Genomic DNA, 15,387 nt, shown 5'->3' on the forward strand with positions numbered 1-15,387 from the left:
TGATAGATAAAGGCTATATTTATCATCTAGTCCGAGTACATGACACCGAAGCAACGTCGCCAACTTTCCAATCCGTTCCGGTAGTGAATGAATTTCCGAATGTATTTCCAGATGAACTTCCAGGCCTTCCTCTAGAAAGAGAAATTGACTTCGCTATTGATGTTTTGCCGGTCACCAAGCCTATTTCTATTCCTCCTTATCGAATGGCTCCGGCAGAATTGAAAGACCTAAAGGCGTAGTTGAAAGATTTGCTTGAAAAGGGGTTTATTAGACCCAGTTCATCACCGTGGGGAGCACCAGTCTTGTTCGTGAGAAAGAAAGATTGTTCCCTACGAATGTGCATCGATTATAGGCAGCTGAACAAGGTGACGATAAAGAACAAATATCCTCTCCCAAGGATTGATGATTTGTTTGATCAACTACAGGGTGCCAAGTGGTTTTCTAAAATAGACTTGAGGTCAGGTTATCATCAAGTGAGAGTTAGATAAGAAGATATCCCCAAAGCAGCCTTCAGAACGAGATATGACCATTATGAATTCCGGGTGATGTCATTTGGGTTGACTAATGCTCCGGCAGTGTTCATGGATTTGATGAATAATGTATTCAAGCCGCTCTTGGATTTATTCGTGATAGTATTCATTGATGATATTCCGGTATACTCTCGCACAGAATTAGAACATGCAGATCATTTATGTATCGTACTTGGAATTCTTCGAGCCTGAGAATTATATGCAAAATTTTCAAAGTGCGACTTTTGGATGAATTTTGTAACATTTCTGGGCCATGTTATTTCAGATGATGGCATTCGAGTCGACACTCAGAAAATTGAAGCCGTAAAGACTTGGCCGAGGCCTACGACGCCTACAAAAATTCGTAGTTTTTTGGGATTGCCAGGGTACTATAGAAGATTCGTAGAGGGATTTTCCTCTATTTCAGCTCCATTAACGAAGCTAACCCAAAAGTCAGCTAAATTTCAATGGAATGATACTTGTGAACGCAGCTTCCAAGAGTTGAAGGACAGATTAACCTCAGCTATAGTCTTAACACTTCCAGCAGGGTCAGATGGTTATGTGGTATACTGTGATGCTTCCGGTGTTGGATTGGGATGTGTGTTAATGCAGAATGGTAGAATCATTGCTTATGCTTCGAGACAGCTGCGGAAACATGAAAATAACTACCCAACCCATGATCTTGAACTGGCTGCAGTTATTCACGCGTTAAAAATGTGGAGACATTACTTGTATGGTGTGCATGTTGATATCTGTACGGATCACAAGAGTCTTCAGAACATTTTCAAACAGAAGGAGTTATATCTGCGGCAGAGGCGGTGGTTAGAGTTATTGAAAGATTATGATGTGAATATTTTATACCACCCCGGAAAAGCAAATGTAGTGGCTGATGCGCTTAGCCGCCGATCAATGGTCAGCCTATATGAAGTTCCTTTGGAGAAGAAAGAATTGATTCATGAGCTCCACCAACTAGCTAATCTTGGAGTACGTGTAATTGATTCGGGTAGTACATGCATTGGTATTAATGATCCCATAGTTTCACCCCTAAATATGGAAGTGAAAGAGAGACAATATAAAGATCCTCAGTTGAGCCATTACAGAGACACATATCGTGGAAAAGAGAAGTCCCCATTTGAAGTTTCCATGGATGAAATTCTTAGATACCAAGACAGGCTATGTGTTTCGAATGTTGCAGAATTGCGCCGACGAATTCTAGAAGAAGCCCATTATTCTCGGTATTATATTCACCCAGGTGCAACAAAGATGTATCACGATCTCAAATTGATATATTGGTGGGATAGCATGAAGATAGACATAGCAGAACTTGTAGCCCGATGTCCGAATTACCAACAAGTAAAGATCGAACATCAAAATATAGGAGGATTATTGCAAGCAATGGAAATCCCTACTTAGAAGTGGGAAGTGATCGATATGGATTTTATTGCGGGGTTACCTCATTCCCGAGGCAAGCATGATTCTATATGGGTGATCGTGGACAAACTCACGAAAGCAGCTCATTTTCATCCAGCCAGAACCACATACTAGGCTGAAGATTATGCAAGGTTGTATATCAAGGAGATTGTGCGACTCCATGGTATTTCAGTATCCATTATCACGGATAGGATGGTATAGTTTACAGCCAAGTTCTGGAAGTCCTTCCAAGGTGGTCTAGGTACCCAAGTGAAACTTAGCACGGCGTTCCATCCGTAGATTGATGGGTAAGCCGAACGCACTATTTAGACCTTGGAGGATATGCTACGAGCATGTGTACTAGATTTTGGTGGTAGCTGGGATGACCATTTACCTCTGATCGAGTTCGCATACAACAATAACTACCATTCCAATATTCAAATGGCTCCGTATGAGGCTTTATATGGAAGGAAGTGTAGATCTCCAATTGGATGGTTTGAAATAGGAGAAGTACAGCTAATAGGCCCTGAATTGGTTTAGCAAGCGGTTGAAAAAGTCAAGGTGATTCGAGATCGATTGTATGACAGCCCAAAGTCACCAAAAATCTTATGCGGACAACAGCCGGTGAGACTTGGAATTTCAGGTTGATGATTGGATATTTTTTAAGGTGTCGCCAATGAAAGGGGTGATGATATTTGACAAGAAAGGGAAGTTAAGTCCTCGATACATTGGACCTTATAAAATTATCCGCAAGGTGGGTCACGTAGCCTACGAGTTGGACATGCCTTCAGAGCTTGAATCAGTATACCCAGTTTTTCATGTCTCACTGCTCTGCAAGTGTGTTGGAGATCCTACGGGAATTGTCCCAATAGATGATGTTCAAGTGACAGAAAAGCTAAAATATGAAGAAGTGCCTATTGCCATCTTAGACAGGCAAGTACGAAGACTTCGAAATAAGGAAGTAGCTTCAGTCAAAGTGTTGTGGCGAAACAACAACCGAGAAGAAATTATTTGGGAAGCATAGGAGAAAATGAAATCCACATATCCGCACTTATTCCAACTCCCAGAAGAGATTCATGATGAAACATCAAGATTTTGAGGTATGTATGCTTACTTTTCATGCTTTTCGTCGTGTGTGGACATAAATATAGTGATATTGTATTGTAGCCCTGTGAGGCGATATTATTATAGGTTGTTGTGATAGGATGGTAGTGCCATATCACAGGGGAAACTATGGCAAAATATTTGTAGAATTCCCGAGTACTTAACGTTCGAGGACGAATGCCCCAAAAATGGGGGGAAGAATATTACACCTCGGAACTTTGGGTTGCTTAGCGATGAAGGGACTAACATAAGTTAAGGTGTACATGGTGTCCCTACAAGTAAGAAGGGATGCTTAATGATTCTAATTAAGATTCCAAAGAATTTAGAGGCAAGCGAGAAAAGTTCGTCAAATGAAACTCCACTGCAGCTCTGCGAAAGGGGGGTTCGACGGTCGTTCTTTGTTCCGTCTGACGGGCCGACGATTCGTTGATTGTGCCGTAGAATTGAGTTAGTACGAAGACCATTCGAAAGATCAGATCCACGCTCCGTCGATCAGTTCGACGGACCGTCCTTCTCACCGTAGAATGTAAGGAAACGAAAGGTTGCTCACTGGAAATTTAACGAATTCGACGATCAGATCGACGCCTCGTCGATCCGATCGATGTTTCGTCGATCCGATCGACGCTTCGTCGATTGTACCGTATATCTCGGTCGGGACTGATTTCAAGATTTTACATAAGGACCCTTCTCTCATTTTAATTCATTTTATTTCAACTTCTCCACACACCAAAAAGCCTCTAGAACTTTCTCCATTATTCATCCACAAGAAACTAAGGGAAAACAGTGATCAACTACACCAAATCCATGAAATCAAGTGTATGAAACCTAATAAAAGTTCATCTACACCAAGAAAACTCAAGGTAAGTGAGTTAGGGTTTTGGTGCAAGAATAGAAGCTTCACTCAAGTGTTGTTGATCCATCATCCAAGGTGAGTTTTATGATCATTCTTGATTGTTTAAGGTGTTGAAAGTTAAAATACCATGGATTGTAGAAAGATATAGAAAATGGGTCATAAATATGGGAATAGTGACATCGTTGGGTAGAGGTTTGAATTGAGTCATGATTATCGATATGTTGTGATTGTAAATATGTTATTAATGACATTTAGACCATGGAATAAGTATTATATATGAGAAAACGCAATAGTGAGCTATAACAATAATTGTGGAGAAATTGAAGGAATATGGTGAATTGTGGGTGCGATATTGTGAAAATTGTTATGAACGTTTATGAGTTGATATAGAATGCGGGAAAAGTAGTAGAAACAAAGGAAATGCTGCCCAATTTTCCTAGAAATAGTAAGACGTTCTTATAGCCGATTAACTAATGTTAATGTGAATCCTCTTGAAGGTAGAAACGTGAGCATCAAAGGAGAACGATCAAGCGATAGATTAGTTAAGCGTAAAAGGTATATGAGGCTAGTCCTTTCTTTCTATGGCATGACTTTTCTTTCCTCTTCATGATTCTCCTACATTCCGGAAAGCTATGAGTTTATGTTCATAAATAGCAATATGAGATATGAGATACGTTATGAGCCTAATAATGATGATGATAAGCTTGAGTCTAAAGATTCTAGAGTTTATGATACGATGTTACTATAAAGTTAATGATATCGTTTGTTGTATACACTCACCTGGTTTACTATTTCCTTCTAGGTGAGGCAGAATGTTTATAAATGTTCCATAATGGAATCGGGGGTTCACGAACTTAAGTCACCTCAATAAAGTATAGCTATCTTGAGTCTCTATGCATGCATTATGATGAGTACATTTTGATGATATTACACCGCACCTATATGGCCGGGCAGACACCGCTAAGGCGGGTAGCTATATGTGTACACCATGTCCAGGTGACATGGGCAGACACCACTAGTGGGCGGCATGAGACGATACCCCGGACGCGGGAGGCCTGGATACAGGCCAATGATTATCACACTGATCCGATATGGACTGGCAGCTTATACATTTATGCATATATGATATGATGATGATTATAAGAAAGACAACATTTGTTATTTCTTTTATAAGTGACAGTTATATACAGTTGCTCCTTACAGATGCTTTCTTTATATCATTGACGTATCTTCATAAATTATGCCTCTCATACTCAGTACAATGTTGGTACTGACGTTCGTTTTCTTTGGACGCTGTGTTCCTGCCCCCAGGTAGATAGGGAGGTGATCTTGATCCAAACTCGTAGGAGTCAGTAGCTGAATTGAGAGCACTCCATTGTTCCGGAGGTGCTGCTTGGTTCATTCTTTTGTGTGTGTGTATGTTTATGTGTATAAAAGTGTTTATGTTTCAAATGAAAGATGATTATCTTATGATTTGAATATGAATTTGATAAAATAAGGCTTAATGAGCATTATGAGTAGGAGAACGAGTTGTTACATGTCACGACCCGACTAGAGGGACCGCGACGAGCACCCGGTGCTAGCCTACCCGGGCACCCCTTGGCTTACTCTTACCCTTACATCTAGGTGAGCCACATAGTTAAACATATGATTCTATTCATTCATCATGCTAGTCCCATTAGACAACCATACCTTTATATCATTACTGGCATCTATGCCACATCAATGTACATGAGCCGTCAAGGTTGTCAAAATGATATACAAATCATAGGCCGACAAGGGCAGACATACCTAACCATATACACATGTCGACAAGCCTCTAAGGAGAGTATAACGTATCACATAAGCGGGACAGGACCCCGCTATGCCCATAATTATGTACACAAAAGAATAAGTACCCAAAAGCTATAGCTCTGAATGAAATGGAGCTCCGCTATGTAGTCCCTGAGAATGTGGCTATGGATCGAGTCTGTCTCCCTGTGCACCTGCGGGCATGACGCAGCGTCCACAAACAAAAGGACGTCAGTACGAAGAATGTACTGAGTATGTAAAGCATGATCGATATCAATGTAGAAGCATAATAAGCAACATGAAAAATAGCACAGGATGGGAGATAGTAATATCATCGTCATAGGCACTTACTTGCCTTTCATAGGAACTTTCCATTTCTAATGCGTATTGTGTACATACATCCATATCCGTATCCATAATCGTATCTGTTCCATATTTGTAGTCGTATTCGTATACATACCCGTGTTCACATTCATATCGTTTCATATTCGTATTCGTACTCATATCTATATCATATACATAGCATTTACCTAGCATACCCGACCATGCAGGATCGGTGTTTCATACATACTTGGCTAGCCAAGGCTCAAGGTTACACATACCTGGCCCTACCAAGGCTTCAGGGATTCATCTACCTGGCCCTACCAAGGCGTCAGGGTTATCCGTACCATCTGCAGAGGTGTACGCGAGTTAGAAATCGTAGCATATCAAGAATCGTGAGCTTACAAGCTCGGAAGATCAAATCATTTGAAAGATATCATAGTATTATAGAAGATTTAGACGTTTGGCCAAAGAACCATGCCTTATTAAAGAAGGGTTAGCCTTACATACCTTTCCGTTGAACTATTCTACACTTGCACGTTCTCCTTCAACGCTCGTGTTTCTACCTTCACTAAAGTCATACTATCATTAGAAATTGATAGCTAGCATACATGACTAAAACTAGAGAAAATCGGACAGCATCTCCTTCATTTATACGACATTCCCCCATAGCGTATATCAACTCCCAAACGTCAATAATACATTCACAATACTATTACGATAGTCATTATTCGTCCACATTATCCATATTCTAGACTTACTTTCAATCATCCATATCCATATCCATAACGCACGACGACGTCCATTCTCATACATTGCTCATCTCATGTTCTAAACATCATTTATAAAATCTTTACATCACAACACATCAAGAATCGTAACTCAATTTAAGCTATTTCTCAAAATGGCACTACTCCACATTCATGACCCATTTTTCTATACCCTTCTACAATCCAACTATTTCAACTTTCAAATACCTTAAACAACATATAAATATCATAAATCTTACCTTAGATATCGTAGGAACAAACCTTGGTTGATAATACTCCACTTGAGCAAAAACCCTAGTTCATCTCCAATGAGATTTCTTGACTTGTATGATCTTTAATGTGTTTTCTTACACTTGATTCACTTGGTTTATGTTGTTGATCACTAATAATACTTGAATTCTTATGGAATAAGTGTAGAGAGATGTTTTAGAGAGAAGGGGTGAAATGTGGAAATGAAATAATAAACTTGGTCCCCTTTTTAATATCCCAAAATCTGATCTGAAATGAACAGTCGTCGAAAGTGCAACAGTGGTCGTAAACTCAGTTTACGGTCCGTATTCTAGTTGACGGGCCGTATTTCGTGGACGTATTTAATCATAATAGAACCAGAAAGTCAGGCTGAGACATGGTGATTTACGAACACAATTTACGGGCCGTATTTCAGTTTACGGTCCGTATTTCAAGTCGTCTTTAACCATTCAAGCATTTGATAGAAAGTTGATGTTTCGGAAGTTGAAATACGACATGGCAGTTTACGTGCCTTATACCACTTTACGGTCCATATTTCATTTTACGATCAACTGGCCAAAGTGGAAATCTGCAACTTTCCACATTTTCAGAACCTATAGTTAGTCATCATAGAGCATAACCTATCTCTTATTGCAATTGCCTTTGGAATCTTACTTAGGATCGTCCAACATCGTTGCCTTCTTATTAAATCATCGTATACGCTATGCCCTTTGTTAGCCTATCCACTGTACATTCACGGGAAAATTTTCAAGGTGTAACATTCTTCCCCCCTTTTGGAACATTCGTCCTTGAATGTTATACACTCGGGATCCTGCGAAAGTTTCGCCAGAGTTTCCCCTGTAATTTGGCACTACCAACCTGTCACAATAACCTATAATATCATCGCCTCACAGGGCTATGTCACAATATTAACATATCTATGGCCACACACGACCAAAGGCATGAAAAGTAAGCATATGTACCTTATATCGTTAGTGTTCCATCTTGAATTTCTTCTGGGGGTTGGAATAAATGCGGGTATCTGGATTGCATACTTTCTTTTTCTTCCCATGTCATTTCCTCTCGTTTACTACTCCTCCATAGAACCTTAACTGATGTCACCTCTTTGTTTCTAAGCCTCCGTACTTGCCTATCTAATATGGCAATGGGTACCTCTTCATAAGTCAACTTTTCTGTCACTTGCACATCACTTATTAGCACGATCCTTGTAGGATCTCCAACACATTTTCGAAGCATCGAGACATGGAAAACTGGATGGACTGACTCTAAATCCGGAGGTAGATCTAATTTATAGGCCACTTTGCCCACCTTGCACACAATCTCATAAGGCCCAACGTTTCGGGGACTAAGCTTCCCCTTCTTGACAAATCTCATTACACCCTTCATCGGTGACACCTTTAAGAATACCCAATCTTTCACTTGGAACTCTAAGTCTCTTCGATGATTATCCGCAGAGGATTTTTGACGACTTGGGATGCTAACAACCGATCTTGTATGAGCTTGACTTTCTTTATAGCTTGCTGGAATACCATGGAGTCTTGCTATCTCTTTAACATAAAGCCTTGCATAATCTTCTGCCACGTAGGTCGTTCTGACCGGTAAGAAATGGGCTGACTTTGTGAGCCTATCCATAATCACCCATATAGAATCATACTTACGTCGGGAATGGGGTAAGCCTACAATGAAGTCAGTGTTAATTACTTCCCACTTCCAAGTTGGAATTTCTATGGCTTGCAACAGTCCACCCGACTTTTGGTGCTTGATTTTCACCTGTTGACAGTTGGGACATTGAGCTACGAATTTCGCTATATCTTTCTTCATTCCATTCCACCAATATATAGACTTAAGATCATGATACATTTTCGTCGCACCGGGGTGAACAGAATATCGGGAATAATGAGCTTTTTTCAATATCTGGTGTCGTAAACCTGCCATATCAGGAACGCATAATCTGCCTTGGCATCGGAGAACTCCGTCTCCTGAAATATCAAATGATGACTCCTCTTTCTGAGGGAGTGCATCTCTATAACGCATTAGCATGGAATCTTCGTATTGTCACTTCTTCACTTCTGCTACTAGCGACTAGACTGCTGAATTTTGAATAGTAGTTCCCTTGCTACCTGAGTCCACTACTCGAACTCCTAGACTAGCTAGTTGCTGGAGCTCACGAGCCATTTCTCTTTTCTCTAGTCGTACATCACATAAACTTCCCATAGATCTGTGGCTAAGGGCATCAGCCACAACATTTGCTTTTTCGGGGTGATACATGATATCGACATCGTAGTATTTTAGCAATTCCAACCATCGTCGTTGCCGCAAATTTAACTCTATCTGTCGGAAGATATACTGAAGACTCTTACGATCTGTATAAATATCTTCATGGACACCATATAAATAATGTCTCCATATCTTTAATGTATGAATAACCGCCCCAATTCGAGGTCATGGGTTGGATAATTCTGCTCATGTTTCCGCAATTGCCTTGAAGCATACGCAATCACTTTACCATGTTGCATCAATACACAGCCTAGCCCAACACCTGAAGCATCACAATAAACAACATATCCTTCCAATCCCTCTGGAAGTGTCAAGACTGGGGTGGAAGTCAATTTACCTTTCAACTTTTGGAAGCTACGTTCACAAGCATCTATCCATTGAAACTTTGCTGATTTCTGGGTCAACTTTGTGAGCGGGGCAGAAATAGAAGAAAAACCTTCAACAAATCTCCTGTAATAACCTGCTAAGCCCAAAAAGCTACGAACCTCTGTAGGAGTTGTGGGCCTTGGACAAGTCGTCACGGCCTCAATCTTTTGTTTATCCACTCGAATACCATCGGCGGCAACAATGTGCCCCAGAAATGCCACGAGTTTAACCAAAACTCACACTTGGAAAACTTTGCAAACAACTCTCGAGTTCGGAGAACTCCAACGACAATACGTAAATGATCCGCATGTTCTGCCTCGGATCTAGAATACACCAAGATATCATCGATGAATACAATCACAAATAAATCCAGGAAGGGCCTGAACACATTGTTCATAAAATCCATGAACACTGCCGGTGCATTAGTTAGCCCAAATGACATTACCCGGAACTCAAAATGACCATATCTTTTTCTAAAAGCTGTCTTAGGGATATCCTTCTCCCTAACTCTCACTTGGTAATACCCGGATCTCAAATCTATCTTTGAAAATCATTTGGCGCCTTGCAATTGATCAAATAAGTCATCAATCATCGGAAGAAGATATTTATTTTTAATCGTCACCTTATTCAATTGCAAATAATCAATGCACATCCTCAAGGAGCCATCTTTCTTTCGGACAAACAATACGGATGCTCCCCACGGGGATGAACTAGGCCTAATAAAACCTTTATCAAGCAAGTCTTTCAACTGCTCCTTCAACTCTTTCAATTCTGCGGGAGCCATTCTATAGGGAGGAATAGATATAGGCTTAGTGCCTGGATACACATCAATAGCAAAATCAATCTCCCGCTCAGGAGGTAGACCTGGAAACTCTTCCGGGATCACATCCGAAAATTCATTTACTACAGGAACTGACTGAAAAGTTGGCGATTCAGCTTCTATATCTTGAACCCGAACTAGATGATAGATACACCCTTTTGTGATCATTTTCCTTGCCTTTAGATAGGAAATGAACCTACCTTTTGGTGACGTAGTATTCCCTTTCCATTCTAGAACTGGTTCTCCCGGAAATTGGAAAAGAGCCATTTTCATTCTACAATCAACGTTGGCATAGCAAGAAGCCAACCAATCCATGCCCATAATAACATTAACAAACTATGGCCATACCGGGGGAGGTGCATTGGCTCCCTGAGAAGCCATCCAAACCGTGTACCATTGGATCGAGACATCTCTCAATCTATACGACGCTAACTCCATTGATTCGGTGTCCGAAGCATGTATCAGTCGAAGCGTCCTCAACATACCATCAATAAAATCCTGAGGGTCCTCCTCTGGCTTTGATCCAATGAATTCCGGAGGGTCAAAGTAATGAAGTCGCGGGCCCTTGCACTGACATCCCTATCACCTTGCCCTGTACTTTGCCGCTGAGTCTGGGCAGCAACCAACTAAGGAAGAAAATGTATAGCCTCTTTCATATCTTGGCCTGAAGCATCCGATGGAGGAGCTAGGGCTGAGGCTTCCTCACGCTCCTCTAATATAGGTACTGAACGGGAGGACTGAGATTGAGCTGCACTCTGGGACTCACTTTCCTCTACTACCGGTGGCGGTGCTCTTTCAGCCCATTTTTCTGCCACTGTCTTGCCCTTTTGGTCTACTGTAGCCTTTCTCTTTACAGGAATTTCTGAAATACGCAACACACGATTAAGGAACAAAAATTTCTTATATCATAGCTTTATCGCACGATTCTTATGAAGAAAGAAGGTCAATCATTCCGAAAATGCCCGCAGCTTCTTGTTTATAAGTGTGGCGCACAACACACCCATAACCAAGACTCTACTAGACACGGCTCGTTGACAAACCCTAAGACTGAACTGCTCTGATACCACTTTTGTCACGACTCGACTAGAGGGGCCGCGACGAGCACCCGATGCTAGCCCACCCGAGCACCCCTTGGCTTACTCTTACCCTTACATCTAGGTGAGCCACACAGTTAAACATATGATTCTATTCATTCATCATGCTAGTCCCATTGGACAACTACACCTTTATATCATCACTGGAATCTATGCCACATCAATGTACATGAGTCGTCAAGGCTGTCAAAATGATATACAAAATATAGGCCGATAAAGCCAGACATACCTAACCATATACACATGTCTACAAGCCTCTAAGGAGAGTATAACGTATCACATAAGCGGGACAGGACCCCGCTATGCCCATAATTATGTTCACAAAAGAATAAGTACCCAAAAGTTATAGCTTCGAATGAAATGGAGCTCCGCTATGTAGTCTCTCAGAATGTGGCTATGGATCAAGTCTGTCTCCCTGTGCACCTTCGGGCATGACGCAACGTCCACAAACAAAAGGACGTCAGTACGACGAATGTACTGAGTATGTAAAGCATGATCGGTATCAATGTAGAAGCATAATAAGCAACATGAAAAATAGCACAGGATGGGAGATAGTAATATCATCGTCATTGGCACTTACTTGCCTTCCATAGGAACTTTCCATTTCTAATGCGTATTGTGTACATACATCCATATCCGTATCCATAATCGTATCCGTTCCATATTTGTACTCGTATTCGTATACATACCCTTGTTCATATTCATATCGTATCATATTCATATTCGTACTCGTATCTATATCATATACATAATCATATCATATACATAGCATTTACATAGCATACCCGACCATGCAGGATTGGTGTTTCGTACATACTTGGCCAGCCAAGGCTCAAGGTTACACATACCTGGCCCTACCAAGGCTTCAGGGATTCATCTACCTGACCCTACCAAGGCTTTAGGGATTCATCTACCTGGCCCTACCAAGGCGTCAGGGTTATCCGTACCATTTGCAGAGGTGTAATCATATACATACTTATTTACATATCTTACCCAGCCTCATAAGCTCGAGGTTCCATAATAGCCATACATATAAGCATATACATAATAGCTCATAAGCATCTTTACTATTATCATTACTATCGTAGTCGTCATCGTTATCATCATCGCTATTACCATTATTGTTAGACCTCGTATTTTTATACGTCGAATTATTCGTAAGCTAATCGATGTAAGTTTAAGGACGAGATTATCTTTGGGATATGAGACAAGGGCTTTTAAATCCCTGATTTTTAATGAGTGCACGATTGCTTGTAAATTTAATTGGTGTAGAAATATCAGTGGAGATTAGGGATCAATTAACCATGATTATATTATTAAGTGGGGATTAATGATTAATTTAGCTAATTAGACCACTAAGTGGGCCCCACAACACATGGCGGAATTTGATTGGCGTTGAATAAAAGTGGACACATGTCATAAGGTTGGACACGTGTCATAAGGATGGACACGTGTCAACACAATAGGCAAACTATTTATATTTACAATGATGACTAAGAATTAGTCAATTAGTTCATTATTTCTTCAATTAAATTAGCTTAGAGAGAAAGAGAAAGCTAAGCTAGATAAAGAGAGAGAGAGGGGAGATTCGGCCATGGCCATGGAAGCTTATGAAGCTCACGGCCATGGCAGCTTGTGGAAGAGCTCACGGCCAGCTTGTTATTTAAAAAAAAAAAGTTTTTGCTTACTTAGATTAATTCCATGGTGATTTGCAAGTCTAAGGAAGTGATAGCAACATCGGGTATTTAATTGAGGAAGAAGAAATAGTGAAATGGGTGCAAGTGAGTGTAAAATTTGCTCCGATTAAATTAAGGTAAGATTTTCTCATTTTATGGTATAATTGGATTAATGGTGTTGTAATGGAAGGATTAAAATTGGATTAGATGAAATTGGAAATAAGAAATTGCATGAATTCGTTGATATTAGGAGTTATAGTTGTTGTATGGAATTGTTGAGTTAAAAAGATTAAAAGTGTGGTTTATGTTCATATATTGTTGTCGTGTTGCCGTTGATGTGACTTCTAAATTTGGAATAAAGAAGTGTATAACGTATCCTATATAAAGCGTATGTTCGTCTGTTGGTATACAATCCTAAATGTTAATGATTTGGATTGGAAAAGGATTAAGAAAGGTTATTGGATTGTTTGAGTTGTTTATGGGTTGGATTGTGAGGATTTGATATAAATATTTCTATTACTGTCGTTGTTGGTATTGCTGTGATAACAGGAGGTTAATTCGATGTTCGGGTTAGGCAAGTTATATAGGGGAAATGTTGCCTGATTTCCGTTAAGTTCTTAACTAATAAAAATCCTAATCAAGAAAGTATGAATTGAAGATTGGTTCCTATAGGTAATTGGTTGCAGATTGATAAGCTAGAAAGTATAGTTTACAAACTATAGTGTTACTTTCATATTAAATAGGCTAAAGGGGCGACGAAGCGAACGTGATTACGATTAACCTTCAACAGGTATGTGAAGCTAACCCTTCTTTCTTTTTGGCATGATCTTTATGAAACAAACAGACGGCGTGTATATGCCTCCAAAGAAGCTCCTATTCTTAGAGATACTAGGATGGCTAATGTTCTTGATTCCCAGAACTTATTTTATTATGTCTTGATACGTGTCCATGATTTCAGATATCCTATTTTGATATAATCCATAGTGACATTCGAAGGGTATTTGACAGGACTATTGTCTTGATTTTCAAATGATAGCTCACTTTGATTATTCTATTGAGTCTTAGATATGATTTAGTTTGCATATGGTTGCTCACTACTCTGCTCGTGCATGCCGTAATACATCTTTCACTGAGTCCCGGGCCAGGGTACGTTTTCGTGCACAGTTTCAATGCATTGTTCACTGAGTCCCTCACCAGAGGGCCGGGATACGGTGTTATGATGTGTTTATGGCGCCAAGGATGGTATGTGGCGACCTTATTCACCGAGTCCCATAATGGGCCAGGTATGATACATGATATTGCCATGCATGATTTATGTTTCAAAAGGCAAGTGTTTTGGTATTCTGGATGTTATACTTGTCTTCTATACCCCCTATTTCAGTTATGATCCCTTGACTTTATTTCATGCTTTATATACTCAGTGCATATTCCGTACTGACCCCCTTTCTTCGGGGGGCTGCGTTTCATGCCCGCAGGTAAAGACGCTTGATTCGGTGATCCCCCAGCTTAGGATTTCCATTCAGCTATCTTGGAGAGCTCCGTTGTTCCGGAGCCTAGATTTTTAGTACAAACCTTCTGATGTATATATATATGTTTGTCTAGGGGTACGACGGGGCCCTGTCCCGTCATATTTCACTGTTGATACTCTTAAAGGTCTGTAGACATGTGTGTGGGTTGTATATAGATTACGATCAGGTGTCTGTATATAGTTCTTGTGGATGTTCCTGTTTGTTGTGGCAGCCTGGTCGGCTTGCGTGTTATAATGATATATAGTGGCAGCCTCGTCGGCTTGCGTGTTATAATGATATATAGTGGCAGCCTCGTCGGCTTGCGTATTTTATTACGTTGTGATTGATTGAGAACCTTTGGGTCTATGACGGTTCCCGTGCTATCTATAGTGTCAGTCTGATTATGTATAACAGGTACATATGGGTGTCCAGCTCGGGCACTAGTCATGGCCCACGGGGTTGGGTCATGACAATTATAGTCGTCATCAATGTCATCATCACTATTATCGTCGTTCATTACATCTATCTTATAGGCTTACTCGTCATATGAGGAACTTAGTACATTCGTAGCGTATCAAGAATCGTGAGCTTAGCTGCTCGGAAGATCAAATCATTTGAAAGATATCATAGTCTTATAGA

This window comes from Lycium barbarum, chromosome 1 (genome assembly GCF_019175385.1).
Source record: "Lycium barbarum isolate Lr01 chromosome 1, ASM1917538v2, whole genome shotgun sequence".
NCBI lineage: Eukaryota > Viridiplantae > Streptophyta > Magnoliopsida > Solanales > Solanaceae > Lycium > Lycium barbarum.